Genomic DNA, 19,344 nt, shown 5'->3' with positions numbered 1-19,344 from the left:
CAGCTGTAAATTAGCCCTCTACACTGACGACCTGTTGGTCTACACTAGTAACCCCGCTGTGGTTTTCCCCAAAGTAGAGGCAACACTGGAAGAGTTTGGCCTGCACTCTGGATATCTCGTCAACTCCTCCAAGATGGAGATAATGTCCTGGGGAGTAGACAACTGGACTGGAAGGCGTAGTAAGGAATTCAGGTATCTGGGGATAACAATTGTTCAAAATTTAGCTGACATCCCAACGACTAACTTAAGCAGAGTAGCTAAGGAAATCGACCATCTTTTTTCCAGATGGCAGAATCTGCCTCTGACCATATATGGCCGGGTAAACCTTGTCAAGATGGTTATTTTGCCAAAATTAACCTATATCTTCAGTACTATCCCTCTTGACTTCCCCAGAAAGCTCCTAGACAAGATACAAGGTAAAATTGGAAGCTTTGTCTGGGCTAACAAAAGAGCCAGGCTCTAATGGAAGAAGTTGAGATGAAAGCTCCTTAAGGGAGGCCTGGCTCTTCCCGACCTTTTTTGGTATTCTACTGCCTTTCAGTTTAAGAATATACGCTCTCTGCTTATTAACTCAGGTGAAACCAACTGGGAGAAGATTTTGAGCGTAATGGTCAGCTTCGAAGGAGGTGGGGTCAGATTTTTGTACAAGTTTGGGGCCCCAAGGTTTTTTAAGAAGGTTTGCCTAAAATGCTTAAAAATGGCATTAAATCTATAGTATAGAGTTAGAGAGAGATGGGGGATTGGATACTATTCGGATTTTGCCCCTATCTGGGACTCTCCGGGTCTACCATTATGCCTACAAGACAGTCTTGCATTATCAATTAAAAAGGCAGGAATAACGATTTGGTCCGACCTTTTATCATCAGACGGTATTCTCCCCTGGGAGATCCTTAGATCTAAAATAAGCAGTTCCTTTTCTAAATTCAAATATATACAACTATGTTCCTGGTATACAGCTGAGAAAGAAATGATACGAGGTAACTGGGAAATTGAACACTGCCTACAAAATACAAATTTGATTAAAAAAGAAGTCGGACTATGGTATAAGAGCTTATTGGATGTCGATGATGCTGATACCCCTCCATCATATTCCATCTGGAATTCGTCTGTATTGGGCGAAACAGCTATCTACTTTTACCCCCTATCTCTTCAAACTCTATATAGGAATGTTAGGCCAGCCTCTCTTAAAAAAAAAACATTTCTTTGTTATCAATAGGCTCTACTATACCCCCAAGAAGATAGCGAGATTTTCCCCATGTTCATCCCCGAAGTGTTCTAGATGTGGGTTTCTTGAGGCAGATGATTTACACATGTTTTTTGAGTGTCCCTCTATATCTGGCTTTTGGCATAATGTTGAAAATACTCTTTCGGCCATATTTAGACGTGAGTTTAAACTACATTTAGCAATAGTCTTCTTTGGGGTAGACACAAGTCCATTAAGTTTGCTTTCTAATACACAAAAGGGTCTGCTCCTCTGTCTCATCATAATCGCACGGAGGGAGATATGTAAATGTTGGAAAGACCCAATGCCCCCGTTTTTTTCGAGAAGTGGTTGGCAACCGCATTTAGTATGGCCCGTTTGGGACAGAGTGGCCTGAATGATAACGATCAAAATATCTGGTCATATTTCTTATCTTGGGGTCCCGAAATGAGGTTGGTTTAAAGTTCCTTTCCAGTCCAATGATTATACCATATTACCAAGCCATGTCCTAAGAAGGTACTAAGAAGCTGGCCTGGTCTGGTCTAAGCTAAAGCAGTAAACAGAAGCCTGAGGGTGTTTTCAGGTTGTAACAGGCTTTTTTGTTCTTATTGCAGACGCTTAAGGTGAGATGAGTACTAAAAAAATAAAATAAAATAAAAATAGATGTATCAGTACCTCAATGGATGATTGGCGGTGTGTGAGTGTCTATATAGGTGTATAAATGCACATAGTGACTGTAAGTATGAGTGACTGTACAGGTGAGTGAGTGGAGATGTATGTAGACCTAAAAGTCAATGAGTGGGTGAGTAGTTATTGGTATTGAGGTATCTATGGTTGTCAAATTGGCCGTCTGAAATTTTGAGTCGGTGTATCAAAGGTTATATTAGTGTGTGAGAAGATGCACTAATTTATCACATGGATGACATCATCAGTGATGTCATCAGTGATGTCATTTGAGATGTCATCAGTGATGTCATCAGTGATGTCACTGACCATGTCATGAGTGATGTAATATGTGACGTCATCAGCAGTGCATTGCGGGGGTGCGAGTTATAGTTAGCTGAACTAACTATAACAGGGGAATTTCTAGGGTTTTGTACGAGGGAAATGTCCAGCTAACTATAACGCCCCTGAAACCTTTGTTTTTTTCTGTGAATTTCAAAGGTTTTTTAAATGCCAATTCCTAACCATAACGTGCATGAATACTATGTTTTTTTCAGTGAATTTCAAAGGTTTTTTAAATGCTAATTCCTATCTATAACTTATCTCTGAAAATATCATGAAAAGCATTCTTTTTTAAAAGTAAGGTGCACATTAGTTTTGTGGAAAAGCATCTTTGTGATTGGTTAAGAAAAAGCAGTTTCAACGTGGAGTACATATCATAGGATAAAACTTGCTCAGGTCAACCCCACCTGCTACTTGCATTTGGAAGGCACTGTTCGAACTGAAAACAATCGTCAACTTTTAACCTGCATGTGTCGTTAAATGTTCAAGAAAATGTTACACAAAAATATCATAAAGTTTTAAAAAATTGATGAACTTTTAACCTGCACGTATTGTAGAATGTTCTAGAAAGTGTGTTGATAGAATACGTTGTACTTCTGACTTCTATGTGTTTTTGAATATTAAAAAAACGGTTCATATGGAAAATTTAAAAGAATACAATAGAGAAGTTTTGAAACCTAAAAGAATCAAGGAACTATTCTAATTTATTCTTTACATGTATTTATGTGTGCAGCAACAAAATTATAGACACAACAGCACTAGGAAGAGGAAGAAGCAGGGAGTGGGGGGAGGAGAGGAGATGGGCAGAATGGCACACATGCACAATTAAGTACAACACACATATAGACTAACAATGGCCAAAATGAAACACACCAACAAGGAGCACAAATCACACAACCTGCCAACATCACACCACTGAACGAGCATAGAAGTGAAAACCACGCTGCATTCATACAGGATGTGTACAAAGGCCAGTCGTTGGTGTTGTGGGATGTCTGCGACCGTGGTCATCATGGATGAGATGCCCAGCATGTCGCACATGGTCGAGTTCACTGTGTGTTATGTTGCCAAACGGCTGCTCCTCCCTCCCACGAGCCCCCACACATTTGTACGGTGAGCTGTTGTATCTCGTGCACTCGTACGGCACGCCATTGTAATGCCTATTTGCGCATGTCCTGCTACAATCCAACAACAACATCACAGTGCCATTTGGAGGTGGTGCATGCCACTTTACAACATCGACTGCTGCGGCTCTTGTAACAGGCCACACCAGAACACAGAGACACACTTACCGCACTTCCTGTACACGGACATGTCCGAGACACCCCGTTCCCCTTGCCGGATAGGCACACCCCTGCACTGACCTGTGAACCCCAGACCAGCACACGCCAGTTGTGCATGTAGGAGGATGCGTACGTAGCTACACATCCAGGCTCACTGCCAACGCTGAGATGACAGCACACTATGATGTTTCAGGGCTCGTGCCTATCATGCTAAGACAATGACCACAGGGACACACTTACTAAGATGTGGGTTTGGGGGGCATTGGCGGTCCTGGAGTTGTTGAGATGAGTCTTCTGGCCCTCATGGGAATCCCTGTATCATGCTCATTGACTCTATGCTACCTGTAGGTGTTCTGGTGTGGCTCTTGGCTGTGTTCCCTTTCATGGTGCAGGTAGTTGTCCTGCTTAACACCAGCAGAAAGCAGGTGTAAAATCCCTGGTGCTAACGTGTCTTATCACCGGAATTTGTTTCGCATTGCAATTGGTGTGAAAGTTGTGATGTGATTTTTTTCGTGTGCACAACAATATACGAACTGAGCAGTGTATCTCGTCAAGATCCAGCACCTGACGCACTATTCCCAATCAATATAAATACAATGAGATTTCTTAATAGATTTTGTGTGTACACTGTAAGTGCAGCCAATACCTCAGTGCAATACAATACAGGATTTTAGTATTTAGAATAAATCGCAAAGGTGCACCTCATGTCTTTTTGCACAGGAACGGCTACTCTCCATTTCATTATCAGTACTTTAACAGAAGTAAAGTTGAGATAAATCTAACACACTATTCAGAAGTTGGTGCAAACTGCAGATATCACTTGTATTCCAGCAATAAGTGCCCCAAAATTTAACACCATGGTGGACTCCATCAAATAACAGTAATAAGAACAAGAAAGAGTCACACAGCAGTTAAGAGAACAACCAAAAACATTATTAATATTTTTTTCAAACTTTATTTTTTATAATAATAAATATATAAACGATAAACTATTTTCAAACTTTATTTTTTTATTAACATAAATATAAACAATAAACTAATAAACAAAATGTAACAACAATAATACAAAACAACAAAGCGGAACACTCCTGTGGGAAACACGGATGTCGACGACAGACCTGGAAAGTCAAAAAGATTGTTAAAGAAAACCCAACATGGTATTCTCAACAAAATACCACAAGAAACAAATCACATATATATAAAATGTATACAGCTAACAACATTTTATAAGTTTAACTTACAAAAACTGTAAATGTTGCCGCTTTAAAATATTTACAGAATCTGAGGAAATTGTTTTGTAGAAGGCACCACGCCCACAATGTTTTTCTTCAGTGGTGAAGACATTTTTTACTTTTTCCAAGGGGCAAACAAAGACCAATGCCACCTTCTTCATGCGCAAGATTTGCCAAAGAGTTCTGTTACGAGGGGATCCTAACAAAAAATACTCGTGCAGCACAGCAAGTATGATGAAACACCTAAGGACCCTTCATCCAAACAATCTTGCACGAGAAGAGTGCAAACAGATGAGAAACACTCCTGTTCTGTATCTGTAAAAAAGAATCACAAATAAATGTATATTAATAACTTTCAAATGTATACTATTCCATTACTTTACAAACATATTTTATATAAAAACTGACTAAGAAACTATAGCCCTGAACCACAAGTGTGACGATCGTTAAAACACTACGGGGCAGATTTATGTTGCACTTGCGCCACTTTTGCGCCGCCGTTGCGTCACTTTTGTGATGCAGCAGCGGCGCAAATCCTGCGCCATGGTGCGGGGTATTTACAACATGACGCATCTGGGAGATGCGTCACGTTGTAAAGCCCTGCGCCACATGTAGGCGTTCCAGGGCAGGTGGGGGCGTTCCGGCGCAGGAAAGCCTCCTAAAAGTGGCTGAGTGAAATCTACAAGATTTCACTCAGTCACTTTTAGGCCCAGGCTGCGTCAAAACCCTGCGCCTGCTTGAAGCAGGTGTAAGAATTGACGCAGCATTGTACAGATAGGGCCCCCGAGCATTGCTGGAGCTGCGTCGCGCTTGCGATGCAACTCCAGCAATGCGCCACTTTTATGGCACAGATGCGTCACGCATCTGTGCCGTTTTTGCCCCATGGTGCGCCGCATTATAAATGCGGCGCATCCATGGTGGCGCAGCTGTGGCGCATAATAATTGGCGCATCCCTGCTGATATGCAGGGATGCGCCAGTTAACATAAATCTGCCCCTACATGCATAGTGCATACTACTTTGAAGCAGTTCATGCCCTAAAGCCTACCTCACTAAAACACTACATGCTAACTGACTAAATGATTACAGTACTATAAGGAGACACACTGGGTGAGTGACAGGGTGTTTGCTAGAAGAGTATGAATACTAACTAGGGAATTGAAGGTGTGAAACACAACTGTGTAGGTGATTAGAGGACTGCATCCATACTGCATAGGCATTTAAAGCAGTCCATGTGCTAAGGCCTGGCTCACTGCATGACTACTTGGGTACTGACTGAATGATTAGAGTACAGCAAGGAGAGTGCCTAGGTGAATTTATATGTGCTAGGCTTTTTGCACAGGGAATGGATTAGTACTTGGTACTGAATGGGTCACTAGAGGAGTGCAAAGGCAGTCACAAGTGCTGGACTGTATGGATACCGACTAGGAAATTGAAAGTGTGAAAGACAAGTGTCTAGGTGGTTAGAAGACTACATGCATAGTGCATAGGGGTTTAAAGCAGTCCATGTGCTAAGGCCTGGCTCAGTGTATGAATACTTAGGCACTGACTGAATGATTAGAGTACTGCAAAGAGAGTATCTTGGTGAATTTATAAGTGTTTGGGTTTTAGCACAGTGAATGGATTAGTACATGGTGCTGAATGGGTCACTAGAGGACTGCAAAGGGAGTGACAGGGTATTTCCTGGAAGTGTATGGATACTGACTAGGGAATTGAAGGTGAGAAAGACAATTGTGTAGGTGGTTAGAGGACTGCATGCATAGTGGATAAGGGTTTGAAACAGTCCATATACTAAGGCCTGGGTCACTGAATGAGTACTTGGGTACTGACTGAATGATTAGAGTACTGCAAGGAGAGTGCCTGGGTGAATTTATTAGGGTTTGGCGCAGTGAATCGATAGTTACATGATGCTGAATGGGTCACTGGAGGAGTGCAAATGGAGTGACAGGGTGTTTGCTGGAAGTGAACGGATACTGACTGGGGAATTGAAGGTGTGAAATACAAGTGTGTAGGTGCTTAAAGGACTGCATGCATAGTGGATAGGGGTTTGAAGAAGTCCATGTGCTAAGACCTGGCTCAGTGCATGAATACTTAGGCAGTGACTGAATCATAAGAGTACTGGAAAGAGAGTGTCTTGGTGAATTTATAAGTGTTTGGGTTTTGGCACAGTGAATGGATTAGTACATATCGTTGAATGGGTCTCTATAGGACTGCAAAGGAAGTGACAGGATGTTTCCTGGAAGTGTATGGATACTGACTAGGGAATTGAAGGTGTAAAAGACAAGTCTATAGTATGTTAGAACACTACATGCATGCTGCATAGACATTTGAAACAGTCTATTTGGTACTTAGAAACTGACTAAATAATCAGACTACTTCTAGGACAGTGCTTAGGTAAAACTTTAAAATTTTCAGTTCTGCCACAGTGAACAGAATAGTACATGGTACTGCACCTTAGTGGCAAACCCTGACTCATTTTATCAATGCATGAGCAAAGACTAGCTTCTAATGCTACTAAAACTTGACAACATGAGAGGTTTTAAATTAGTTATCTGTCAGCAAATACACGATGTTACCAAATGCTTCTCTCACAGTGGTTCTCAAATGCACACAGACTCACAGTTTAATTCTAGACAACAACCACTATACCTAGGAGTTAACCAAAAATCATTCACTACTGTGGAAGTAGTAAGCGAACTGCACACAATCTTCATATTTCAGAACTGCACTTTTGTGTCAAAGCCTGACTCATTTGAAGAGAGCATAAGCAAAGACTGGCTTCTAATACTACTAAAACTTCACAACATGACCGGTTTTAAAACAGGTATAAGTCAGCAAATACACGATGTTACCAAATGCTTCTCTCACAATCCATACCCAAATGCACACAGACTCACAGTGTGATTTTAGACAAGCAATACTATCCTAGGAGTTTACCAAAACTCATTCACTACTCTGGAAGAGTTAATGGTACTGCACACAATCTACATATTTAAGTACACAATATCAGTGTCAAAGCATGACTCATTTAATCAACGCATAAGCAAAGACTGGATTCTAATCCTACTAAAACTTCACAACATGACAGGTTTTAAAACAGTTATCTGTCAGCAAATACATGATGTTACCAAATGCTTCTCTCACAGTGATCCCAAATACACACTAACTCACAGTGTGATTCTAGACAAGCACCACTATCCCTATTAGTTTACCAAAACTCATTCACTACAGTGCAAGTGGTAAGGGAACTGCACACAATCTACATATTTCACAACTGCAATTTACTGTCAATGCCTGACTCATATAATGAAAGCATAAGCCATAACTGTCTTCTAATGCTACTAAAGGTTGTATGACATAATTTCGACAGACAGAAAATCGACCTACAAATATATCGCAACAAAAATATCGATGTCAAGAATATCGACATCCTATCTACAACATGGTAAGTACAAAAATATCGAAAATTAAATATCGATGTCAAAAATATCGTTATTAAAAATATCGTTTTTCTTTTACTTTAAAAATATATGTAAAATAAACCAAATTATACTTAGAAATTAAATAAACATAATTAAATATATTGTATAATATTTAAAATATATAATTTATATATATAATTTAATAAAACTTTAATTAAACATATACATATAATATATAATATATATACTTACTTAATAATTAATTTTAATAATAATTTCTGTAACGTATAAATTATTACATGTTTTTAAAAATTACCAATACATCTATACACATAAAACAATAACATTAATAAATATTTAATAATTACATATAGCAAATAATAATCAATATTTTTAATGTGAATAATTTTTATTATTAATGATATATTACAATAGCAAAAATAATACAAAACATATTAAATATCAGACACAATAAAACTACTAGTCCAACTCCAACAAAAACAACAGTAAGGAAAATGTTGGATAGCGTAGGGGTAAAAATTACTATTCCAACTCCAAAGAGTGCAACAGTAGGGAAAGCGTTGGATAGCGTAGGGTTAAAATTACTATTCCAACTCCAGAGAGTGCAATAGTAGGGAAAGTGTTGGATAGCGTAAAGGTAAAAATTACTATTCCCACTCCAGAGAGTGCAACAGTAGGGAAAACGTTGGATAGCGTAGGGGTAAAAATTACTATTCCAACTCCAAAGAGTGCAACAGTAGGGAAAGCGTTGGATAGCGTAAGGGTAAAAATTACTATTCCAACTCCAGAGAGTGCAATAGTAGGGAAAGCGTTGGATAGCGTAAGGGTAAAAATTACTATTCCCATTCCAGAGAGTGCAACAGTAGGGAAAGTGTTGGATAGCGTAGGGAAAAAAATTACTATTCCAACTACAGAGAATGCAACAGTAGGGAAACCACTGGATAGCATAGTGGTAAAAATTACTATTCCCACTCCAGTGAGTCCAACAGTAGGGAAAGCGTTGGATAGCGTAGGGGTAAAAATTACTATTCCCACTCCAGAGAGTGCAACAGTAGTGAAAACGCTGGATAGCTTAGGAGTAAAAATTACTATTCCCACTCCAATGAGTGCAACAGTAGGGAAAACATTGCATCGCATAGGGGTAAAAATTACTATTCCCACACCAGAGAGTGCAACAGCAGTGAAAACGCTGGATAGCGTAGGGGTACAAATTACTATTCCCACTCCAGTAAGTGAAACAGTAGGGAAAGCGCTGGATAGCGTAGGGGTAATAATTACTATTTCAACTCCAGAGAGTGCAACAGTAGGAAAAGCGCTGGATAGCGTAGGGGTAAAAATTACTATTCCAACTCCAGAGAGTGCAACAGTAGGGAAAGCGTTGGATAGCGTAGGGGTACAAATTACTATTCCCACTCCAGTAAGTGAAACAGTAGGGAAAGCGCTGGATAGCGTAGGGGTAAAAATTACTATTCCAACTCCAAAGAGTGCAACAGTAGGGAAAGCGTTGGATAGCGTAGAGGTAAAAATTACTATTCTAACTCCAGAGAGTGCAATAGTAGGGAAAGCGTTGGATAGCGTAAGGGTAAAAATTACTATTCCACCTCCAGAGAGTGCAACTGTAGGGAAAGTGTTGGATAGCGTAGGGAAAAAAATTACTATTCCAACTCCAAAGAGTGCAATAGTAGGGAAAACGTCGGATAGCGTAGGAGTAAAAATCACTATTCCCACTCCAGTGAGTCCAACAGTAGGGAAAGCGTTGGATAGCGTAGGGGTAAAAATTACTATTCCCACTCCAGAGAGTGCAACAGTAGTGAAAACGCTGGATAGCGTAGGGGTACAAATTACGATTCCCACTCCAGTAAGTGAAACAGTAGGGAAAGCACTGGATAGCGTAGGGGTAAAAATTACTATTCCAACTCCAGAGAGTGCAACAGTAGGAAAAGCGCTGGATAGCGTAGGGGTAAAAATTACTATTCCTACTCCAGATAGTAAAACAGTTGGGAAAGCACTGGATAGCATGGGGATTCTATAAACATAATAACCAATTAAATAATTAGTTATAAAAAAATAGCATATTAATAATTAATTTACAAAATATTTATTATTAAATACCAATTATTTAAAATAAATATTTATATAAATAACTTTAAATTACATCCCACACTATTCCCCCTTTAACACACAACACACTACACATACAAAATACACAATACATTTAAATATCAGTTTATCTATTATTTACAATTAATAATACATTCTTTATAATTAATATACTTATTATTTACTAATTTATACATATTAACTACCAAATTACAATTATTCACAAATTAAATATTAATTCACAATACATTAATTAGCAATAACAAATAACATGAAATAATAAATTATTTATATTTACTATATTTAACGTACTAATAACAATTAATTACCAATTAATAATTAATTAACAATTAATTATTATTAATTACAAATAAATAAAAATTATCAGTAATTATTTGAATTTAATTACATCCCACCCTATTCCCCTATAAACCCACAACCCACTACACATAAAAATTCACATCATTAATTTAATCATCAATTAATCACTTAATAAAATTAAATCACCAATTAATTAGTAATTAACTATTAATTAATTAACAATACCAAAATATAAATATTAATATTAAACTAATGATAACTTATATAATTAACCAATTAATAAAATAAATTTACAATTAATAATTAATTAACAATTAATTAATCAATTAATATATTTAATTTACAATTAGTAATTAATTAACAATTAATGAATCATGAATACCAATTAAACAATACATAATAATTAATTAATTATAATTAAATTACTTCCCACCCTATTCCCCTATAAACCCACAACCCGCTCTGATACTAAAACGCTAAATTATATTTTAAATAATTATTAATCTCTAAACATTTATTTTTAAATGTATTAAAATACATTACAATAATCTTTAACATACAAATAAAATACATATTAAAATACATTACACTAATAAAATATTGATATTATTGACATCGAAATTTTTGATTACGATATTACTTACATCTATATTAATGACTTTGATATTATTAACTTCGATAATACTTACCTTGGGGTCGATATTCTGTCCATCGATATTCTTGACTTCGATATTCTTTACCTACGATATTAACAACTCGATATACTTGTAGGTCGAAATTTAAAACTCGATATTTAGACTAACCACCGCTACTAAAACTTGACAACATGACATGTTTACAACACTTATCTGTCAGCAAAGACACAATGTTACCAAACACTTCTCTCACAGTGGTTCCCAGATGCACATAGACTCACAGTGTGATTCTAGACAAATAACACTATCCCTAGGAGTTTACCAAAACTCATTCACTACAGTGGAAGTGGTAAAGGAACTGCACACAATCTACATATTTCACAACTACACTTTAATGTCAATGCCTGATTAATTTAATCAACGCATAAGCAAAGACTGGCTTCTAATGCTACTAAAACTTGACAACATGACAGGTTTTAAAACAGTTATCGGTCAGTCAATACACGATGTTACCAAATGCTTCTCTTACAATCCTTACCCAAATGCACACAGACTCACAGTGTGATTTTAGACAATCAACACTATCCTAGGACTTTACCAAAACTCATTCACTACTGTGGAAGGCGTAAGGGGACTGCACACAATCTACATATTTAAGTACAGCACATCAGTGTCAAAGCATGACTCATTTAATCAACATATAAGCAAAGAATGGATTCTAATGCTACTAAAACTTCACAACATGACAGATTTTAAAACAGTTATCTGTCAGCAAATACATGATGTTACCAAATGATTCTCTCACACTGATCCCAAATACACACTAACTCACAGTGTGATTCTAGACAAGCACCACTATCCCTATGAGTTTACCAAAACTCATTCACTACAGTGCAAGTGGTATCGGAACTGCAAACAATCTACATATTTCACGACTGCAATTTACTGTCAATGCCTGACTCATTTAATGAAAGCATAAGCCATAACTGTCTTCTAATGCTACTAAAACTTGATGACCTGACTGGTTTTAAAACAGTTATCTGTCAGCAAATACACGATGTTACCAAATGCTTCTCTCACAGTGGTTCCCAAATGCACACAGACTCACTGTGTGATTCTAGACAAACAACACTATCCCCTGCACTATATCAAAACACATTTCTTCATCTAGAAGTAGTACTACAGTTTAGTATAGAAACATAACATAAATCATTTCACAAATTCATAAACAATGACTGGTTTCTAATTCTACCAAAATATAAAAACTGCACAGTTATCTGTCTACAAACACATGAAAAACACAAATGCCAGTCAGAGAATGGTGTCTACATGCATACACATTGTAGAGAAAAAAAGTACTCCCTACACTTTAGCAGGAAAAATACAGTAGTCTGATTAAAATCAAAATAGTCTACATACATCCCCTCACAATTAAATAACTCATCTTTCAAGTTCTTTTGTAGATTAAGGAGTATATCAATCACTCACCATATTTCCTTTTACAGAATCTCTGCACTGTGCACCTCTCAGCAAAAGCAAAGAATGGAAAAGTTTCCCTTTCATTTTCCACACATATACATGTAAACATCAAATCACAATCCTTCGCACATAAACTCAAAAGCAAACACACATTTCTATTGGTTAAACATTTCAACCCTTTCCAACTGAAATACATTTCAACCCTTCCCCCAATCTGCCTTCTGCCTGTTACCATAGAAACAGGTCATGGAACACTGCACTGAGCTCACAGGTCACAAGTTCAGCACACAATGTTCCTACACAAGACAGGAAGTGTGCTTGACTTTTCAACATATCAGCTTATCATATATAATGTTCCTTACAATCTGTTTTTGTTAACCAAAAACAATAATACCTTTAAAAAACAAAAATATACACCCTACCTTTCAGTGTAGAAAGTTGTTATACAACCAATGATTTATTGTCATTTTTCAAAAAACGTTGCCGTGGATCCGCGCACCCACCGCGAGAGAATCCGTGCATCCAACGCGACGTGCATTTTGCCGCTTTTAAAAAAAAAAAAGGGGAGCCACAGGGTGTCCTTCTGGGACCCCCTAAGCAGATCTAGAGTGTCAGAATATTTCCACTCTGCCCCCTTTATATCTTTTACACACTTATTCCCCTTCCATCTTCAGCCTCGCTTCTACCGAGGCAGAAAATGGCCGCCACCAGTTCCTAGTTTCGAATGTAGAGACGCTCGACAGCCAATTAGCATTCAGCGCGTGATCGGGAGGGTGCGCGCTCCGTTCGGGGAGGGTGCGCTTACGGTGCGGGTACGGTCCGCGGATCCTCCGCGGCCATAGATATCACTAACTTTTTTACCCTAATTTTCTCAGTAACTACTGAACAGATTCACACCAAATATGTAAAAGGCACGAGTCCGAACTAAGGACTACCTCTTTGCCAAATTTGGTGTCATTCCGTTCAGCGGTTCGGGCTGTAGCTGCGACAACAGATCCTATGGGAAATTGCATGGGAAAAACGCGTTTTGGGACCCCCCTTTTTTCTTGGCCCCAGCTTCACGGTTACCGCAAAACTTTCAGGGTAGGAGCGGAGCGGAACTGGCCAAAAGTTTGGAGAATTTCGCGAAGATTCGCCAATCGGCACCAAAGATATTCCCAATAGAATGTTGCGGACTTCCTATGGAAAATAGGTCCTAACTATAACTATCTACTGGCGACCGCCAGTAGATAATATATATATATATATGACCTCGATCTGCAATAGCTTATACGTGTGCATTTCACTGATCTACACTGTGTATTTTGAGTGTTGTTAAAATACCTTTGTTTCAGTTGTTGTAGTGCCTGGATTAAAAGAAGCATTCAAGTTCTACTAGATGTGAATATTTTTCAAGGAAGTCCAGTGGGGCCACTGTATTTCTATATAGTATTTATATTTGAAATTGTATTTTATATATTTGTTAAACTTAAACATATTTCAGGATTAGAAATGGAAAATATTGATGTGCACTTGCAAAGTCACAAAGCAATGATGGTGCATGGAAATCGATATTTGAAACATATTTATGTATATTCATGTGTATGTCAAACAGAATTCCACATTTATTAGGTCTGCGTTGACAGAGCACCTTTGTGTAATACCAATTGTTACTCAGTCTTTTTTCATGTACACAAAGCAGACTGTCGTTCCCCCTTACCAGATTATTATACTCAACTTCACACTATTGACTTTTTGCTCTATCATTCCACCTCATTTGGACTGTTTGCATTGCAAACCATGAGGTAATATTTCACATCTCAAAAGTACACTGAAACAACTTACATTAAATTCTTAGGGGCTCATTTATGAGCCCCTGCGTCACTTTTGCGCCGCCGGTGCGTCACTTTTTGTGACGCACCAGTGGCATAAAACATGCGCCATGTTGCGCCATATTTACAAAGTGACGCATCTAGGTAGATGCGTCACTTTGTAAACCCCTGCGCCACATTATACCTGCGCCAGGTATAATGTATGCAAGGGGGGCGTTTTGACGCAACAAAGGGTCGTAGAAGTGACGCAGTGAAATCTACTAGATTTCACTGCGCCACTTCTAGTGTGCAAATGCGTCAATTTCTTGCGCCTGCCTCACAGCAGGCGTAAGACTGACGCAGGCCCTTTCACATGGGGCTTGCCCTATGTGAAAGGACACATTGCTGGAGTTGCGTCACTTTTGTGACACACTCCAGCGATGCGTCACTTTTGCGCCTACAGATACGTCAGAAATACTGACGTATCTGTGACTCCTTGCGACATGATGCGTCATACTGTAAATATGACGCATCACTGGAGTCGCAGGGAGGGCGCAGTGAAAAGTGGCGCATCACTGTTTTCACGCAGTGATGCGTCACTTTTCATAAATGAGGCCCTTAGTATCCTAAATGCATTCTATACAGAGAGCAAACGTTTTTAGGTCAGGCTTTAGTTGTCTCACCAGAATATTAGTTTCCAAATAAATTCTATACAATATATATACATAACACGTTTTTTTGATAAGCAGGCTTCATCAATTCGTCTTTTGAATTGTCCTTAACAGTTTGCTTCCGTCCGCCACAACATACAACTTGGAGCAATCGGTCAGACAACTTTAACCACTGGCTCTCTGCACTTTGAGTGACTGATTACAAAGTCTGCACGTTGTTAACATTCACTTAAAAAAGATTGTTTCTCTTCATTAACAAAGCTTTTTCAAAGTGTGTTTTTTTAATTTTCGTTTTTTTATATCATTTAAACAATGCTACTTTGCTTGGATTTCTGATACCCACTTAGGTGGTGATTTATTGACAGTCTCCGTTTTAAAGATGCTGCTATAAACTGTTTGAACAGCATTGTGACACTGTAGCTGCCTGCAATTTAAGTGCTACTTGGGTGATGATTTCTTTTTGTTGCTTTCATAAAAAAACATTGGTAAAATGCATAGCACATCAGAAAGGGCTGTTTCTTAAAACAAAATCACTAGTAAAACAACCCCATAAAAAAAACAATGTTTTAGTGAGGCCCTCAATATGCTAGATTCTCCCTTGGGTAGCTGTACCTTCAGAGAAGAACATTCCCAATAAACCACCCCACTGAACTCAAGATAATAATGTTGGATGGCTGGTCACCAGTAGGAACAAGCAGTCCATCACAATGCAATCCCAGAGGATTACACCGTACACTCACAACAGGGAGCTGGCAGTTCTCTTGCCAACACATAAATACTAAATGAAGTAGACAACCGCCGTTCTGACTGAAGATTGAAAAAATCCCCCATCTATTCTGAAAAAACTATTTCACGCTTTAGGTCACCAGCGAAAGAGGCAATTTTGATCATAGTATCCTTTAAGATGTTTTAATCTTGACAATGTAGAAAAAACGTATAACAACATTGAATACGAGATAACATCAATTGGATATCATTTTATACTTTTTAAGTATGTAGTCAAGAATCATCGAAAACGTATTCATTATTTTGGAAATAATGTTTAAACGATACAAGCTTTCAAAGTCTGCCAGTGTACCACCAAAAATAGGTAGCTAGACGAATAGATTCCTTTACAGTAAGGTTTCTCTGAAGCACATAAACATCAGAGGACATGTTAATAGTTGGCCTTAGCTAATTATGCTGGCGTACTACTTTTTTGACACAAAATTAACAGAAGTTTTGCATAACATTGAGTAATTTGGCATGAAAATCCTACCGCCGGATCCCAAGAACAACAAACTTGGCGAGCGCGAGAGGCTGTTGCTGTTTCTGTCATGATGCATTTAGCATTATTTTCTTAGAACAAAATGCATCTTTGGGGCCATTTTGGATGTGAGGATCTATTTTGTGTTAAGGAAATAGTGCTAAATGCTGGGTTATGCTTCTCGGCGGCCTGCACAGGTAAGAACGGTGGTGCGGTGAGGCGGGGCAGGGCGCTGCTGGGGGGGAAGCTGACAATCGATGGAATAGGTGTTATTTATTTATTTATACCTATTCCATCGTCTCTTGACTTCTACCCTGCACCCATCCCACCCTGACCCACCACTTTTAGCTGTGCCGGCTGCTGCTGGGTAATCCTGCATAATCTTGCATAATGTTGGTATAAATTTGCATAATAGCACCAAAAGCGAATCACACGAGTTATGCCAACCCCTAGTTGATAGAAATCTCAATCAGCAGAGCAGCGGCAATCCATTGAACAATGAACAATGCATTTAAAAATTGGAATTTCTTTAACTGCAACTTCCTTATTCTTATATACTGACTATTTCCATGGTGTGCTTAGTTGTAAAATTTTAATTCTGTTCACATTAGACAGTATGTGGCCTTGAATTCTACTGCACACCGACTTCTGGTTTAGGACACCAGGGCACGAATTATGGATTGTGCCCCGGGGATGTAAAAAGGCATGGACGGCCACTTTGGGTGGTCCGGGAGCACAATGGTGTTACAGAAGGGGCCACAGACATTTGTGCGTTCCCTTCTGTTATACAGATACCGCTGGGGCACATGTTGCGCAAGCGCTATCATGAGAGCGCATTTCTTCATTTGAATGGGGGCATGGCCCCATGCAAATGATGGAATCACTTTGCCTCTGCGCCCATGCCGTATTACCAATATAGGCAAAGAGACAAACATGAATTTGAAAGGAGCACTGAAAGTGTGCCACAAAATGGTATTGCACTTTTAGGGCACCTCCAAAAGGCAGCCCTTCTGTGGGGAGAAACAGGGTCCCTTGATTGCCTCAGACACCCCCCAGTAAATTAAAATCACCCAGAAGGATGAACTGACCATATTTAATCGTGAGGGGAGTGATAAGTTCATTCAATGAAGGCAGGAAATTACCAAGAGCTCCAGGGGGTCTATACATTAATATCCCTTCTAGGCATTGCTGGGGGATTAGGAGACAGCAGAAACCTAGAAACTCAGCTCCCTCCATTGGCTCTAACAATAGAGGGACAGAGTCTAATTCTACTTTAAAAATGATGGCCACACCACCTCCCCTCCCATTTGGACGATCCTTCCTTATGATTTTATATCCCTCAGGAATGGCCACCGCGATAGAGGGGTTTGAGGACTCAGATAGCCAAGTTTCAGTAAGAAACAGGAGATCAGGCCCCTCATCAGCCTGCAGCGAATGTGTATTCAATAAACGGGCTCTGAACTGATTTACGTGTTTAGGAATCTTAGTTGGGGGGGGGAGACACGGACACTCAGCTGGAGGCCGGGGAGGCATCCAGCTACACCAAGGGCATTTGGGGGTAATCCATGTCTCCATATTAATGGTTAGAGTATAACAGACCTGAGTTACTTTTAAATTCAGCAGTTCTTCATGATTGTAGTGTAGCATCTGATTCCTAACTGACTTGAGAATGGGAGCATGGCCAGCGCCGGACGGCTCCGGGACACTGACGCTGCGCGTCCCGCTCTGCCATGGACTAAATAGGCAGTGGGATGCGAAGACTAGACTGCGTAACCCACCAGAAGTGAGTAAAGAGCAGAAGTGAGCAGGGAACCTCTGACAGCCTTCCGCACAAACGGCAATACAGCCGCAACGGAACAGGGCTGGAGGCAAAGAAAATACAAGTAAGTGGGGTACGTTGCAATGAAATAGATGAAGGTTTAAGAATACAGCGGAATGATTAAAAGTTAAAAAACTGTGCGGTTTCAACTACCAGCTAGAGACCTAATCTAGTGGTTGTAGTCTCGTCATCAGTGTGCAGCCTAACAGCGCCAATGCATCCTAATGCTATTCACTGCGCATCCGCTCTGCTATAGTTTAAATAGGTGGTGGGATACAAAGACTAGACTGTGCAACTAACCGGAAGTAAGTAAAGAGCGGAAATGAGCAGGGAACCTCTGACAGCCCTCTGCACAAATGGCAATGCAGCCGCAATGGAACAGGGCTGGAGGCAAAGAAAATACAAGCAAGTGGGGTATGTTGCAATAAAATAGTTGAAAGTTAAAAAAGTTTTAGAATATGGTGGAATGATTAACAATTAAAAAAACAGTGCATTTTAAAATACCAGCTTGAGACCTAATATCTTGGATATAGTCTCGTGAACAGTGTGCAGCTTAGCAGTTTCAATAGATCCTAACGCTATCCTAAAGATATCATTGATGACATCACTAATGACATCATCCACACTTCTTTTGTACACATTACTCTATAAACTAATATGGCAGGAGAGGCCTGAAAATAAGTACAATAAAGCTAAAAATAATATGAAGCATCATTAATGCCATCACAGTTACAATTCCCTTAGGTGTAGCAAGTAAGTGTTATGTGCAGCATTGACCCCATACCTTACACTTCATAAGAAGCTTAGTTCACATTAACAATTAACCATAAATAAATGTGCAATTTGTATACAACTGTTCAGAGAAAGCCAAGATCCTCACGACATTCAATTTCTGTTCCAAAAGTAATGCCCTACAACAGACAACTTGTATCTGGATCAAACCCTTCACAGTCCCCAAACCTACATTCAGAAACTAAGTTGATATGAGTAGAAAGGTGGATACTTGTCTTCTTTGTTATGTAGAAGTTGTCATGGTGAGACGATTTTGTCTAATAACTCAAGGCTATTTATAATACTAGTATAGGTAAACATCGTTTACCATGAAACCGGGACACCGCATG

The sequence above is a fragment of the Triturus cristatus genome, chromosome 1_2 (assembly GCF_964204655.1).
Source record: "Triturus cristatus chromosome 1_2, aTriCri1.1, whole genome shotgun sequence".
Classification (NCBI taxonomy): domain Eukaryota; kingdom Metazoa; phylum Chordata; class Amphibia; order Caudata; family Salamandridae; genus Triturus; species Triturus cristatus.
Note: the sequence above shows the minus strand (reverse complement) of the source record.